Source organism: Acomys minous, assembly GCF_964271855.1.
Source record: "Acomys minous genome assembly, chromosome: 4".
NCBI lineage: Eukaryota > Metazoa > Chordata > Mammalia > Rodentia > Muridae > Acomys > Acomys minous.
In genome coordinates, this window is record NC_140486.1 from 22,997,551 (window position 1) to 23,012,297 (window position 14,747).

The 14,747-nt window shown below is 48.1% G+C and overlaps 1 protein-coding gene across 4 annotated transcripts in view; it reads right to left on the reverse strand.

The window, feature by feature from the left end:
• The window catches only part of NEDD4L (NEDD4 like E3 ubiquitin protein ligase), a 336,053-nt gene that overhangs the window by 149,569 nt on the left and 171,737 nt on the right, over positions 1 to 14,747 (reverse strand). The window contains exon 1 of one of the 4 annotated variants that reach the window (XM_084778013.1): positions 13,211 to 13,339. The exons of the other annotated variants lie outside the window; for them this stretch is intronic. The gene's annotated coding sequence lies outside the window, so the exon portion shown is untranslated. Of the gene's footprint in view, positions 1 to 13,210; positions 13,340 to 14,747 lie in introns of those variants that run through there. 4 annotated transcript variants of the gene reach the window in all.

Genomic DNA, 14,747 nt, shown 5'->3' on the forward strand with positions numbered 1-14,747 from the left:
TCCATGGAAGGAACTGGCTTTCCTCCCTCACATTCTGTCTCTCACCAGGAGCACTTCTGGGATCCACCTTCTTCTAAGCACATGATGAAGGCTTTCCTAGTGCCCTCCTTAGGAAGGTATCCATTCCTGGGACAGCTTATAGCAGTTTTGGATGCACACACATCCGCTACTGCACATACAGTTAGAAGGCACAAAGTGGAAACTCTGAACTAACAGCAGCAGAATGGACTGAGGGAATCTGGTTGACATGGAAGCCAAGGGGTCTCACACTGGACAGCCATCTAGAACAGTGGTTCTCAGCCTTCCTATATGCTTTGACCCTTTAATACAGTTTCTCAAGCTGTGGTTATCTCCCCAACCATAGAATTATTTTGTTGTTACTTCATGACCATAATTTTGCTACTGTTACGAATTGTTAATGTAAATATCTGATATGTGACCCTCGAAAGGGTCAGACCCACAGGTTGAGAATCACTGGTCTAGAGGGTTGACTAACGCATAGACTTCTGGATCTCAACACTAAATCTTCCAATTCAGAACACCTCATAGGTTGCATTTCTGACAACTTGCTCAGAAGAGCAGCCCACTCTGGGAACTGTCATGACTCCATTTTTCCCTTTTGTTGCTGCAGGCTCCAGGACAAAGAACCTATTGCATTGTGTGTGGAGGATGGGAGGCTGAGGCGGAGATAGCCTCATCTCTATTGGAGACTGAGGACTGTGCCTCTGGGTGGCCTTTCCTGGCTACCTGACATTATACACCTTTACTAGGGTCACTTGAAGGGCAACTTACAAGGACTACATGTAACTATAATTTCCAAGCCATCACCACCTCATGTTTATCTCGGTGGGGTGAAGGGAGGAGGGAAACTGTCTAGTAAGGGCAAGTCAGGGCCTGCCTAGTTAAAAAAAAAAAAATTAGTCTAAAACAAGGACAGTTAGGTGCACCTTGCAACAGTAGGAATCCTCCAAGAAGTCAGTCCTAAAGGAAACAAGATGAGAAAAACTCTTGAGAGATATAACCACATTAGTCAATTTATTCTTCCGGGAGTTTAGTGGGATGTGGATTGTCAGATCTGCTCACCTACTTCCTGTCTGGTTAGAAAAAAACGAAATCACGGCAGGTAGGAGTTCATAAAACAAAAGTCCAAAGAGATACCCCATTTGTTTATTATATATCGCATTTATAAAGTAGCCCTGTCCATTCCTGATTAATAAAGTGGCAGGAAACACATACAGAGAAAGACAGAACTGTGTTAAAATTAAGCGTGGAAAAATATCTGTAACTGTGTCCTTCTGGCTGAGAGGGAGAAGATGCTGGGCAGGCAGAAGACCACACTCAGCTGTGCCAAATCCCTAAAGAGGGCACGCTTTAAAGTGCAGAACTGCTTGGGGAATTCAGTCTTCATTAACGAACCCAGGAGGAAAAACTCCTTTAATTAAGGTGGGGAGAGTCATCTGTCCTGAAGCCCGGCTTGCTTTCCTTTGTGGCCACTGACACCTCATCCTTATGAAAAGGAGTGACCGACAAGCACAGAGGGGGCACAAGGAAGAGGATCCTGTGTCAGGGAGCCGGCATCTACAGGCCAAGAGCATGAAGTGCGGCTGACTGTGACTTGCAGCCAGAAAGCAAGGAAGGAGTCATGGCAGAGTCCCGCTCCTAACTCTCGGCAGGTGGCTTCCAGGACAGTCTCTGGGCAGGCACACAGGCCTGGTGCTTTGCAGCAACAGCCTTAGCAGAGTAGTGTCCCATAAAGCCAGCCTTTACAGGAAGCCGAGGGGACGAATAAACTACAGAATGCCTTTGCTCATTTTGGCTCTGCAATATTCAGCTATCACAGTGGAGGCTGGGGCAGAGCCCACAGTCAAAGGTTAATTGTCTGTGCAGTGACATACATGAAAATGTAAGCCGAGTGTGACACACAGAGATCAGAAACACTTCCACGACTGTTCACTGGCGTTTGCTCTCAAAAGTTTCCAATACACTGACAGAAATACGTGTCATCTTCGAGGCTTTATGGCCTTTGGAACTGCAGACAAAGAACTGAGGGCCTGAAAGAAACTGAAGGACACTGAATGTGCTTCTGATGCCACCCTGCCAATCACACTTGGCCTGCTAAGAAATCAAAACCACTGCCCCGGAATGGTAGTATTTCAAAGGGTCCAAAGCAGCCCCTCCACACTCAGAAAGACTATTCGTAAGATCTTCAAGCATGTTAACAGGCAAGCAAACAATACTGTTGTTTTGAGTGCCATGGGGAACTCTAAACAGAACTGGAGAGAGGAAAAAGCGATGGCAGGCATTACAGTTAACAGAAAAAGGGCTATATTATGCCCCCTCCCACTTCTAAAGGGATGGGTATCCAGAATGCATATTTTTCCATTTAGGCAGTAAATACGTGGTAAGTGCCCACATTAAACTCCTGGTCTGTATACTATCCTGAAAGACGCAAGACTCAGCACTTAATGTGCACTAAAGTTGGTTGACCCACACCAGCATGAACACCCAGAACCCCTTGCCAAATCTACAAAGCTGAACACACACTGAGAATTGTTCTCTGTTTCCAATTCATCTAAAGGACAGTTGGGTCTTGGCTTTGGCTTGCTAAATCTCATAGAAACCTGAGAGGCATTGGGATTTTCAAGAATCTTCCCTAAAGTTACTGTGTTAGGTGGGAGAGGATGTTGAAAGACTTCTCCAGAACCTATTGTAGACTCTGCGTAGTCACCAATTGGGTGCTGTGCTCTCACTTATACTCTCGCTCATAAACATGTATGCTTGCGCGGTGCAAGTCGTCTCCGCCGGATAGATGACCTTGTTTTATGGCTACATCTACTTCTCCCTGCCCATGAACCCCTCAAGAAGCACGAGCTCAATCACAGGATAAAAAGCACAGAAAAACCCAAGAGTTTTACAGGGAACAAAACGTGCTTCTCTCCCATCATAGCCGACATCAAGCCTCTACTATATTTAACAACGAGCACGTGGGCGCCTTCTACTTCTGCTCTCAGCTTCAGACTTCCTAATAGACAGTAAGTGGAGTTTCTAGCTTAGTGCATTTGCCAACAGCCACTCCACTGTTCTCCAGTGATGTCAGTCTAACAAGCTACAAGCTTCCAGCGCACTCGGCCCCAGGGTCACTGGCTCAGCTGTGTTGTGGGGACTTGTCTCCTTACCTCTACAGATACCTGCTGTCTATGCTTCATGCAGCCTGCACCCCCTCCCAAGCAAAGGACCCCACAATAGCCAGCATCTCCATTCTCTGTCTTCCTATAGTCACACCTCTTGAGGCCTCTCCTTCCCAGGGCTCAAGTACCTTTCTATACTGTGTGTTCCTATTCAAGGCTGTGAATCTTAATCCTCCCAAGCTAAGGCCACTGTTTCTATCTTAGGCTGCTGAATATTTCAGGGAACCCTGCAGAAAATGGGTCCCCGACATGTAATTAATTTATAGGTGGCTGACTTCTTGCCAAACATTATGAGAAAGAAGGTTAATTTCTTCCTAGAGTTTTACATTTAGAAAATCACAACTTGCCTAAGTCACTAAAAATGTGGAATTTCCAGCAATTTCATCTCATGTGTGCTATGCATAACTAAGTACAGAATTGATTTTCCACACAAATCTAACTGTCTTTAGCTTGCTCCATGTCTTATACTTTTCTAACACGTGGAACCTCAGGGTTCTTAGAGTATCATAGGGTAAAAGACCAAATACACGAGCGGGGTGTGGTGGCGCATGCCCTTAATCCCAGCACTCAGGAGGCAGAGGCAGGTGGATCGCTGTGAGTTCGAGGCCAGCCTGGCCTACGAAGTGAGTCCAGGACAGTCAAGACTACACAGAGAAACCCTGTCTTGAAAAACCAAACCAAATCAAACCAAAACAACAAAAACAAACAACAACAACAAAAAAAAAACCCCACAAAAACCAAAAACAAACAAAAAGACCAAACACACACACACACACACACACACACACACACCACAAGTGCGCGCGCGCGCACACACACATGCTCACACATGGCCACACACATACACACATGATCACCAACATGCATATGCACGTACATGCGCTCACACATGCATACACACTTGCACACATGCACATGCATATGTGTATGCACACACACATGTGCTTGCACATGCACTCTCTGAGCACACACTCCCCAGGGGAGTGAACCTCAGTCATTAACATGACCAGATACTGGAAAGTACAGTGTTGGGGAAACACTACTACTTGAGGCCTCACTCAGGAAGAAAACAAGATGACAGTTCATTCCAGAAATCCAGGTTAGATGAGGAGCTCCTATGGAGAGCCCCGGCCCCGGCTCCTGACATAGAAGCACACGTGCTCACGTTCTCAGTGCCGCTTTCCACCCCTTTCAAAAATAAAGATGCATGAACCCCAGTCCGGACATAGATGTCCACACACGGAACAGAAACTCTCTCAGATCTCTGAATAAAGGCAAACACCTGACAAAATAATGATCCTCTGGTTTCAGCTGAACTGACGTGGAATGCGCTACTACAGCACTGATAACCTTTCTGTCAAGTCTGTGTTAGGTGTGGGGGAAGCAAGCATCGCCAGAAGCTTCCTCCCTTCTTACAGCATCATTTGGGAACAAGCACTGTGCTGGAGCGCTGCAGGCGACATGATCTTGCTGTCCATCAAGCAGGGCGCTGCCTGGCAGCTAGCCTGAGTCACCCATCCCGCCTGACCCGTCACAAGCCCCACGATGTAAGAAATGGACCAAAATACCAGTTAATCCCCACTTAGATCTCCCCTCATATATCCCAATCTATGACTTTGAGGAAAATCTGAACACTAAATAGGTCCTATGGAGACCATGAAAAAGGAGGAACACCCCCCCCCCACCTCTTTTATATGATCCCTAAAGATGTTCCGCATTAGGGGCATGTGATCTGCCAACACTTGGCTGTGCATAGGAATCACTCAGGGATCGGGTCAAAGGGCAGTTCTGGTCCCAGTGTGAGGTGGCCTGAAGCCAGCAACTCACGGGGTGAGTAGGAGGCATCTCCAAAGGCAATCTGAATACAGCTGTCTTGGGAAAGAGCGCAGGCAGGTAGGTATGCAGGAGCACACAGACTCTTATCAAGAGCTAAGACCTTAAAACAGGGTGTGGCGGTGCATGCCTGTGATCTCAGCACCCTGGAGGAGGAAGTGGGAGGGTCAGGAGTTCCAGGTCATCTAGCCTGGGCTAGATGCCAGACCCTTCTCAATTAAGAAGCGAGAGGGAACAACTCAGACTTGCAAAGCCCCCTAGGCTCCATCTTCCTTCCCCAAGATCATTAACCATCAAGTGAGAGCCAAGTCCAGTCAGGCTCTTAGAGGCAGAGAGGAGGGCCCTCCTAGCCATCACACTGACTGAACACTTTAAGTCTTGGCCTGATTGGCTAATGTGAACTTGGCACACATAAGAGTATTTGGGGAGAGGGAACCTTAATCCAGAAAATGCCTCCACCAGATTGGCCCACGGGCAAGCCTGAAGGGCATTTTCTTGATTAATGACTGATGTGAGAGGGTCCAGACCACTGTGGGTGGTGCCACCCCTAGGCAGGTGGTCCTAGGTACTGTAAGAAAGCAGGACAAGCAAGTCACAGGGAGCAAGTCAGAAAGCAGCACCCCTCCACGGCCTCTGCATCATCTCCTGCATTTTATTCCTTATCTGACAGCCCTTCCTGAGAAACCACAAGGTGCAAGATGAGACAAAGGCTATCCTCTTCTATTATTGTGGGCTGGGTGTTTTATCACATGCGTAGAAACCCAAAGAAAAGCCTCAGAACCTCATCTTCTTCCAGGTCTTGTTATTAAGGCTGATGATTGACACACATCTCCTAAGCTACCCACATGCTGCCCATTTTCCTCACTGGCACTTTGCAACCTACAACACAGAGTCTAAACTGTGGCACACACAGTCTGCCCAGAACCTCCTGCTCTCCTTCCACCGGCTCAGCTCTGGCAGTGCCTGCCTTTCCACATCACCTTCCATGCGTTTCATTACACATCCAGCCAAAGGGAATAGCCTTCCTATTGGTCTTCAGCACACCACACTTCATCCTCTGCTGGGAGTGGCCTGCTCTACCTTGCCTGCGTATGCCCTTGAAGACAAACTGCATTGTTTCCGAGAAGATGCCCTAGCGCTATGCCCCTATCCATTGGCAGGAACAGATCAGTATAGCAACCATTTTCTTTTTTTCCATGTCTGCTGCTGTTCTGTGAGCTCTCTGGAAACACAGCCGGTCTCAGTCACTCATGTGTATCATGTTCCACTCACACAGTGAGTCCATAACAATGAATCGCTTAGAGGGTCCAGTGCCCGGTCCCAAGGCACGCGGGGCAATTTAGGAGTAAGGGTGTGTGGGAGGGAGAGGTAAGTCTCCTATTGGTATCATGGGTCCTGGAGATTCATGTCCTGGGTGTAACATTTCTAAGCCAGGAGGAAATGGGATTGCCAGCCTCACAAACAACTCACTGGAGATTTCTTGGTTGTTTTTCTGATGTCATGTCTAAAACAAAGAAAGCCAATAGCCATGGACTGGAGGCTGAAAAGTGAAGGGTAATCTGCCCTTAAGGAGTAATTAATAAGGGATTAAGGCTAAATAAAACCACAGCAGAGCATGCAACCGCAGCACATTGAACACTGTAAGCCAGATTGGCAATTAGGTAGAAAACCCACAGTGAGTAAAGCATTGGCTATGCCAGGGACTAGCTACGAAGAGCTTCACCAAGTTCCTGTGGCAGACAGAGCTCTTCCCGTAGCCATGGCTAGGGTCAAAGTGCAACCCTTTGAAAAGCACACCTGAAAGGCTGGCAAGTGACTCTGACCTCCGAGCAGTAAGAGCCACCCAGGCAATTCCATTACAGTCATGCATGAAGGTGGGGCCGAGGTGACCTGCAGATAGCTCACCTTTACTGCAGTACTGACACAGGCCCTAGCAAGCTCACTCACGATCATCAAGTCCCTGTGGATGGAGACTCACAGGAAGGTCACACAGAGACTTTCTTCCCAGTCCCTCCGGAAGCCCAGCTTTCCCCTTTCCTCCCTTCATTCATTACTCACTGGGCACCCGCAACATGTCAATTGTCTAGAACCCCAGGGAAGAAGACACAGGCAACTCCCTACCTGGTGGGGCCTGCATCCTAGCAGGAAAGGGAAATTAGAGACAGCAAATAATGCAGAGTAAACTATGTACACAGGTCACAAGGTGATTAACAGAAGCAGGGAAGGCGGGGTGGGGGTTGGGGGGGGAAGGTTGTGTGAGAACCTCGAAGGACGTATGATGTGGGACACTGAGAGTTATCTATTTCACAAAGATAGCCCCTGCCCCTCAGTGGCCGGCTCTGTTTCCTCGACTTGGAGTGACACAGCAAGGTAAACACGGGTATGCCCTCTGGAGTAAGAGATGCCCAGGTTGAGGTTCAACTCTGCCACTTGTGACTCAAAATAGCCAGACATGACCAATATCCATTTCACTAAAGGTGACAATGACAAGCTACCTATGGGCCGGGAGGCAGGTTCTGCTGCCACTCCAGCCCTGAGGAGCCGCCAGCTTTGGGGAGCTGTCAGCCTGTTGGTGTTGCTTAGATTTAGATGGTGGACACTGTATGCTAGCTCATGCCTCAGTCTCCTAAAGAACTGTGAGAGAAAAGAAAAACGTCCTTAATTCACAGCGGCGCTGAATGCAGACATTCTGAAGAGAATGGAACTGCATCTCTATACGTGGAGTCACACTTGCTTCTCTCCCTAGCATTTGGCTCATAGGTCCACAACAGCAATTAGCATTTAGCCTATAGGTGCACAACAGCAATTAGCATTTAGCCTATAGGTGTACAACAGCAATTTAGCAAGCTAGGCTCTGTAGCTGTGGTAAGGAATTGTAATCCAAAGGAGGGAGGGAGGGGGACAGGGCTCTTGAGGTCACCTCACCTAACACAGCGTCACAAGAGTCCTCTGTGCCAGGTCCCAAAGAAACTTGGGACAAATGGCTAACTGTGGTGCCCATTTACCATACCAAAGCGCACGATGGCCTCCAGGCTCACTCAGTACCTGTGGCTCCTCAGTGCTCTTCTCAAGGCCACCCGCTACCCTAACCCTCTCAGCTCAGGGGCTTGCCCACCCCCACCCCCACCTCCAGCTTCTCTTTCTTATATACACCTGCCAGTACCACCACATATTCTCCTGGTTCTCTCTGTCCGCTGCTCTTGGCTGCTGGTCCCCTCTCTTGCCCCTTTCTCTTCTCATCCTCTCTTGCTCCAGGACACTCCTCTGAGGCCCTTGTTCAGTCTGGATCTTTCCACGTGCCTCTGGATGTGCTCTCCCGCACACCTACCATAAACCACCCTTCTCCTCAGCCGCACCGAGGAGTAGCCAGCCACGTCCTCATTTTCATTCATCCTGACCGGCAGGGCAGTGGACCACACAGAACTTTGATCCCTTTACTTCTCTTGCCCAATGTTCCCTCTGCTGAGGCCGAATCCTTTGCTTCACCCCGAGGCCTTCCCAGGGATGTGGTGAGAGGATCGAGTTTGTCATATCACTGGCGATTCTCCAGTGTCCCTGGTGACTGGACATTTGCTTTCCTGGTATCTTTCCATTGTGCTCCAAGGCCAACGGCCATTCACCCTCTAGGCACAGTATCTTACAGCTTTGGCTGGGAAAGACGCTTGCTTGTGGAGCTCTGTTGCTTCCTACTACAACCCCAGTGTCTGCCCCAGTGTAAATTCTACTCAACAACCAGCCAGACTGGACAACAGGAGGAGCCACCGGGCAGAAGAAACCCCCCGCACAGCTTAGAAAAGTGTACCTACTCACGGCAGCTGCCATTTTGGCCCTGGACTGCTTTGCCTTATGGCTCTTAATCCTATCATAAGTATATGATCCGTGGACTTGGTTAGTATGCTTAAGTCAGGCCCAGCAGGCTGAAAGTTCCCTCCAGGCAGAGAGGCAAGTCCCTGGCTCAGGTCCTAATGAGCTTATGACCTCTGCAGCACCTGTGCTGGGAGTGGCCCCCCCCCCAAAGGACTCAGTACTTGTTGGTCAGATAAAAGAGAGAGTTCCACCTTGCAGAGGGAGTCCCCCCCAACCCCCCTTTCCACCCCCCCACTCTAACTAGTGCATCCTCAATTAGGAAGCTAGGGAATGCCTTTTATTTTGTTTGTTGTCCACACTTCTTCCCTTCCCTAAGATAAATAAGCAAAGCTAAATATAGAAGCGTATAAGCACAACAGAGTAGCAACTTAATCATCACTCTGAGAGGTCCCAAGATTAGGCAGCTGTAGCAGGCTGTGGGGAAGGCAGAAGAGGATGCCCCAGCGGTGGTGGGGGCTGCAGCCTGCACCACCCACTCTGCTCTGCCCTGCCTCACTGTGGGGCTCTTGCTTTTTCTTTCCATCACTGGGTACTATTATATGGAGCTTTGTCATCAACTCTTCTGGCCCCGTGCCACACTCAGAATCCATGGCCCTGTTCCTAAGAACGAATGGACACATCAGCTCTGGGGGCTCTGAGTTTGCAAACAGCAGGTGACAGGGCCTTGACTTGTGTCTTCTCTTCTCCTGCCCTTTTCTGGGCGTGCCTCAAACACTCACCCCCATCAGCTTTTGTCATCTTTCTAACATTGAAGTTGTTCTTTCCTTTCGAGTACCCGGGAACAAAGCTACTCTGCTCGGGCTGCAGGATTTCCCAAAAAGAATCAAGAAGCAAACTAATTCAAACCGGCTACCAAAAATAGGCCACCTATTTTATGAGCTTTATTAGGCTTACAAATCACGTCTTTGAGAAACATTTTCCCTCTGCCCAGTGCTATCACTCTGATACACACATGCTATCGAATAAACCAAGTAAAAAAATCAGAATACAATTTAAGTGTATTGGTCTGTCAAAAACTGACAAGTGTAAGAAATGTATTCCTCAGTAGCTAAAGAGAAGGCTACCGTTCATTCCGAAGGGCTGAAAGAATGAGGAGAGAAATATTTTTAAGCAACGAGCAAAGCAAGTGTTTAAACCACGTATTCAGTGAGTGAGTTACTTAAACACACTCGCAGAGAGAATAAATCCATTTCTGATAAAAACACTCACTCAGTGACCTCAGATCTCATCCTACTGAAACCCTCAACAGAAAAGTGTAGGTAGAAACCGGGCGTGGTAGCGCACGCCTTTAATCCCAGCACTCAGGAGGCAGAGGCAGGCAGATCCCTGTGAGACCAGGCAAATCGAGTCCAGGACAGCCAAGGCTACACAGAGAAACCCTGTCTCGAAAGACAAACAAACAAACAAAAAAAGAATGAAAGAAGGAAAGGGTAGGTAGAAACGAAGAATAGAGTTAAACTCTAGAAGCCTGCCACACAACTCCTTTAAAGCCAGACTTCCCTGACCCTGACGCTTACCTCCCTCTAACTGAGTGGAGTATTTCAAACCTCCACACTGACAAAGGCCCCACAGATCCTGGGATTCTGAAAGGCCTCTGCCCAGGAATTCGTGGTCACGTGCCTTCCAATTCCATGACAAGGCTTCTAGTCACTGACTGGGTCAGAAGAGGCTGTTTATAATGGCATGTGACTGTGATTCCCTGCCTGCAGCGGGCCTCATGAGTAAGAGCAGGTGAGCAAAGCCGTCTTACATCACCGAAAGTGGGCTGCCTGAGGACGGTCTATGGAAGCCACTGGATTACACTTGAACCTGTCAGGTCTGTATTTTCACTTGGTCTGAAATCCCACCGCTCACTGCCCGTGGGGCGGCACCACATTGTCATGTGCTTTTCCAGAAACGGTCCACACATTCTTCCATTTTCTAGAAGAAAAATCAATCCTTTGTTTTCAGAGGCAGAGGCTGGTGGGGGAGGGGGTGGATGTCAGTTAGCAGCTTGACTCTGTACCTTCTTGCAGTAGCTGCAGTGAAAAAAGCGGCTGGCCTGCACCTCAGCCGAGAGAAGGCAGTTTGTGGTACCTGATTACGTGCCACGGTTAGCTCAGCGGATTCATTTCTGGTGACCGCCTCAGGCAGTGATTGGCTCCCAGGGTTTCAAGAAAGGTGGGAAACACAATCTCCTTGGATTTCAGGACGGCTGGTGGGACCGCCTAGGCAGGGTTTCCGTGACCCCTGTGAAGGTCGCCCACCAGACATCCTGCATATCAAGTAGTTAATATTATGATTCATAACAGTAGCAAAAGTCATGAAGTAGCAACAGAAATAACTATACGGTTGGGAGTCACCAGAAGCTGAGGGACTAAACTGTACTAACCGGTGGCAGCATAAGGAAGGCTGGGAGCCCCTGGCAGGAGGGAAGGAACGGCTCCTGGTTCCTGGCTCCTGGGCCCTGACTATCCAATGCTCATCTGTACCCCTCAGAATCAAATTAGGTGAGGTACAAGCGAAGCACAAATATTTACTGAGGTGAAGGCATGCCAAGTAGCCCTCTGCAGAATTCTGAGCTATCAGGGACACAGTCCAAAGATTCTGAAAAAGGCTGAGAGCACGTGCTGCTGCTGTAGCTCCAAGGTGAGTGACCTCAAACACCTGGAACCTAGGTGGCCCTCGGCATAATTACAAAATGACATCAGTAGCCGACTCCAGGGGGCAAAGATTTCTACCTGGCTCAGAAAAGGCTCTGTCAACAGCTGTGCTTGAAAACTACTCTGGAAAAGCCCAAGCAGGTTTAGACTAATGAAAAACAAAACACCTGCAATGAAATACAGACAATCAACCCAGCCCACCATCCCCAAAACACTACTTATAAGCAAGAAAGTCATGTTCCACACCCCAGGAATGCTGGCAGCTCAGGCCAGCAAAGAGCCCTTCTGGGCTATGGTACCCACACTTCTCAAGGACAGAAGTTCATGGAACCCCTGCCTTGCGCCTTCTCCTCCTGAACACTCCCCCAACACTGACAACCGAACAACTCCAGCATGCGGTTTTGAAAGTCACATTCAGTCACAATACTTGGTCCCACAAAGTCCTCTTGAGTAGAAAAGCCAATTTTCATGAAACCCAGGGCTGTGGAAACTCGTAAGAAAGCTGTTTCTTTTCTCTTGTCTAATTAAAACAAAACAACAACAAAACCCCTTTCTTTTCCTGTCTCCTGACATCGCAGCCACTGTATTCAGCTCTGCCTGGAAAATGAAGCTCACCTTATCCTCCTCCCAGGCCTCTGAAAACTGCTTTAAAGTCCATTTTCTTTTACATAGTCCAGTTACTTCCCCCCTTTACCAGAATCTAACTTTTCAGTGGGAAATCAAGTGGTGATGACAACTTAGATCTGACTATAGCTTTTAATTATGTCACATTTCTGATCCATTTTCATTTCAGGGTCTACCTGGCTATCTTAACACAACACTTGTCAGAATACCCATGGAAAGTAACCAGGCTCCTTAATAGAAGGCGTGGCGCACACTCATTTATTCCAGGCATACGGATACACTACTAAACTAACAGTTTGTGACTCATCAGATGAGATGGTAAAGAAACAAATATCACATGTTAATCACATTGAGTATCTGCATGCATGAGTAACATACATGAGAAACGACAGCAAAACATGAAGGAACATTCAGTTGAATTTGTTCTCGGCTTTCACTCTGACGCTCTCAAAAAAAAGTTTTTTTTACATAAATTAAGTTAGTTATACATTACATAAGCCAAGTCCTGACGGAAGACTTCTATAACCGTCATCTAACGATTTAAATATAAAAACCTCTAGTCTTCCAGGTAAACCACTGCATGACCTAAAGATGCTATTTCACAAGGACGGCCGGTACATCCCTCTTCTCCGGTGAAATGTCACAGAAGGGGAAGGTGTTTGAGTTTTCTGCCCAAAGTACTGATTTCTAACTCAGAGAAGTGGTGGCCGCTGTAATTAGATTTAAAAGCTATCAAAAGCAACCTTCCTACGTTCCTCTGGGAGACGAACATTATACATTTTCCTACGCTGTCAAGACAGAGAAGAAAGCAAAACCGATCACGGTTCAGGTCATAGTTCCTTTCCAGTTCGTTTATCAACTTTTTTTACAGGTAAGGAAGAAACTGGTCGGCTGTCGCTAACCCTCAACGGAGCATTTGCAATGGTAATTCTCTGTATGTGTTAAGAGTCACGCCACTGATATGAAAACAGCATCAGGACAAAACCAAACACTGTGCCAAGGGATGCCATGCCGCACACCCACATAATGAGCTCACAGAAGTGTCTCTGTTCTTACCTGTAATTGTCTTCAAGGATCAAGACAAACGAGGTGAGGTACGTGTGCTGCTGGAAAGTGCTGGGCTGGACTGGTATTGACAGAAGTCTACCTGGGCAGCCCTGGGGCTTCCTACGTGGTCTTCTGCCTTCCTTGCTTCAAAGTGGTGCCTACATGCAGCGCTGTAGACACTCTGAACACCAGCAAGTTTTAACACATCTGAGAAAGCCTGCCAGGAGCTTGCTGCTTACGATGATGAATGATTCACTTCAATGACAGCTGGACCAGAATGCTTCTTGGTTGGGAACAGGGAGTTAAGTCAAGCTCCGCCCTATCCCTAGCTAAGGATAGAGAAACTCCACCCAGCTCAGCAATTAGTTGAAATCCTCTCACCCAGTGCCCTACAGCAAAGTTACCTGTGGCTGCCGTTCTTACAGTAGCCTTTTATTCCAAATGACAGCCCTCGACTGAGTGAGTGCTGAACCCAACATGGGATGTGAGCGGAAGTCACGTGGCCTTGGGACCATCTGTACGTTTCTCTAGGTTATCTGGTTCGCTTAGAGCGTTGGCTCTCTGGACAGGCAGTTGGATCTGCCTTCCACCCTTCTCTCACTTCATTCACAGCTCACTCAGCTTTCGTCCCGTTCTCTTTCCTGGGCCCCACGCCAAGCAGGTTAGAAATCATAACTTCCTGGCTCTCAGAGAGCTTAAAGTATCTACAAAAAACCAGCCACCCTGTGACCACCACACTGAAAAGAAACAGCAGGTGAGACTGGGTATGTCAGGGAAGATGAGGCCTGCCTACAATCCCACAATCCCAGTTTTCAGGTCCCCCCCCCTCCCCCAGAGGTACAGGAAGCCGAAGAGAGCACTGCCTGGTTCTCTGTGTACTTGTGTCACTTGTCATTTAGGCAGCCTGACCACCTGTCCCTGGCTTGCCCTTTGTTGTGATAAAACAGGGACAGAAAGCAACTCCTGGATGGAAACGTTTTTTTCCCCCCCTCGTGCTTCCTGATCACTGTTAGCCACTAAGGAAAGCAAGGAAGGAACTCCGGGTCAGGAGCCTAGAGACACAAGCTAAAGTGGAAGCCATGGAGGAATGGCAAGTCCCTGTAGACAAACACAGCTAAAAGGATGTATAAGGTGTGTGTGTGTGTGTGTGTGTGTGTGTGAGAGAGAGAGAGAGAGAGAGAGAGAGAGAGAGAGAGAGAGAGAGAGAGAGAGAGACAGACAGACACACACACACACACACACACACACACACACACACACACACACAGAATAACAGCTTGCCTCTTCACAGAAACCTAAGGCGGCACTGGGCTTGAATCATTTCATGAAAAGTCTTAAGTGTCACCCTTATGAGCATGAAGATCACAGTTCCATTCTTGGTTTTTTTGGTTTTTTTATTTTTTTTCAAGACAAGGTTTCTCTGTGTAGCCTTGGCTGTCCTGGACTCGCTTTGTAAACCAGCCTGGCCTTGAACTCACATCGATCCACCTGCCTCTGCCTCCCAAGTGCTGGGATTAAAGGCATGAGCCACCATTTCTGGCTTCAC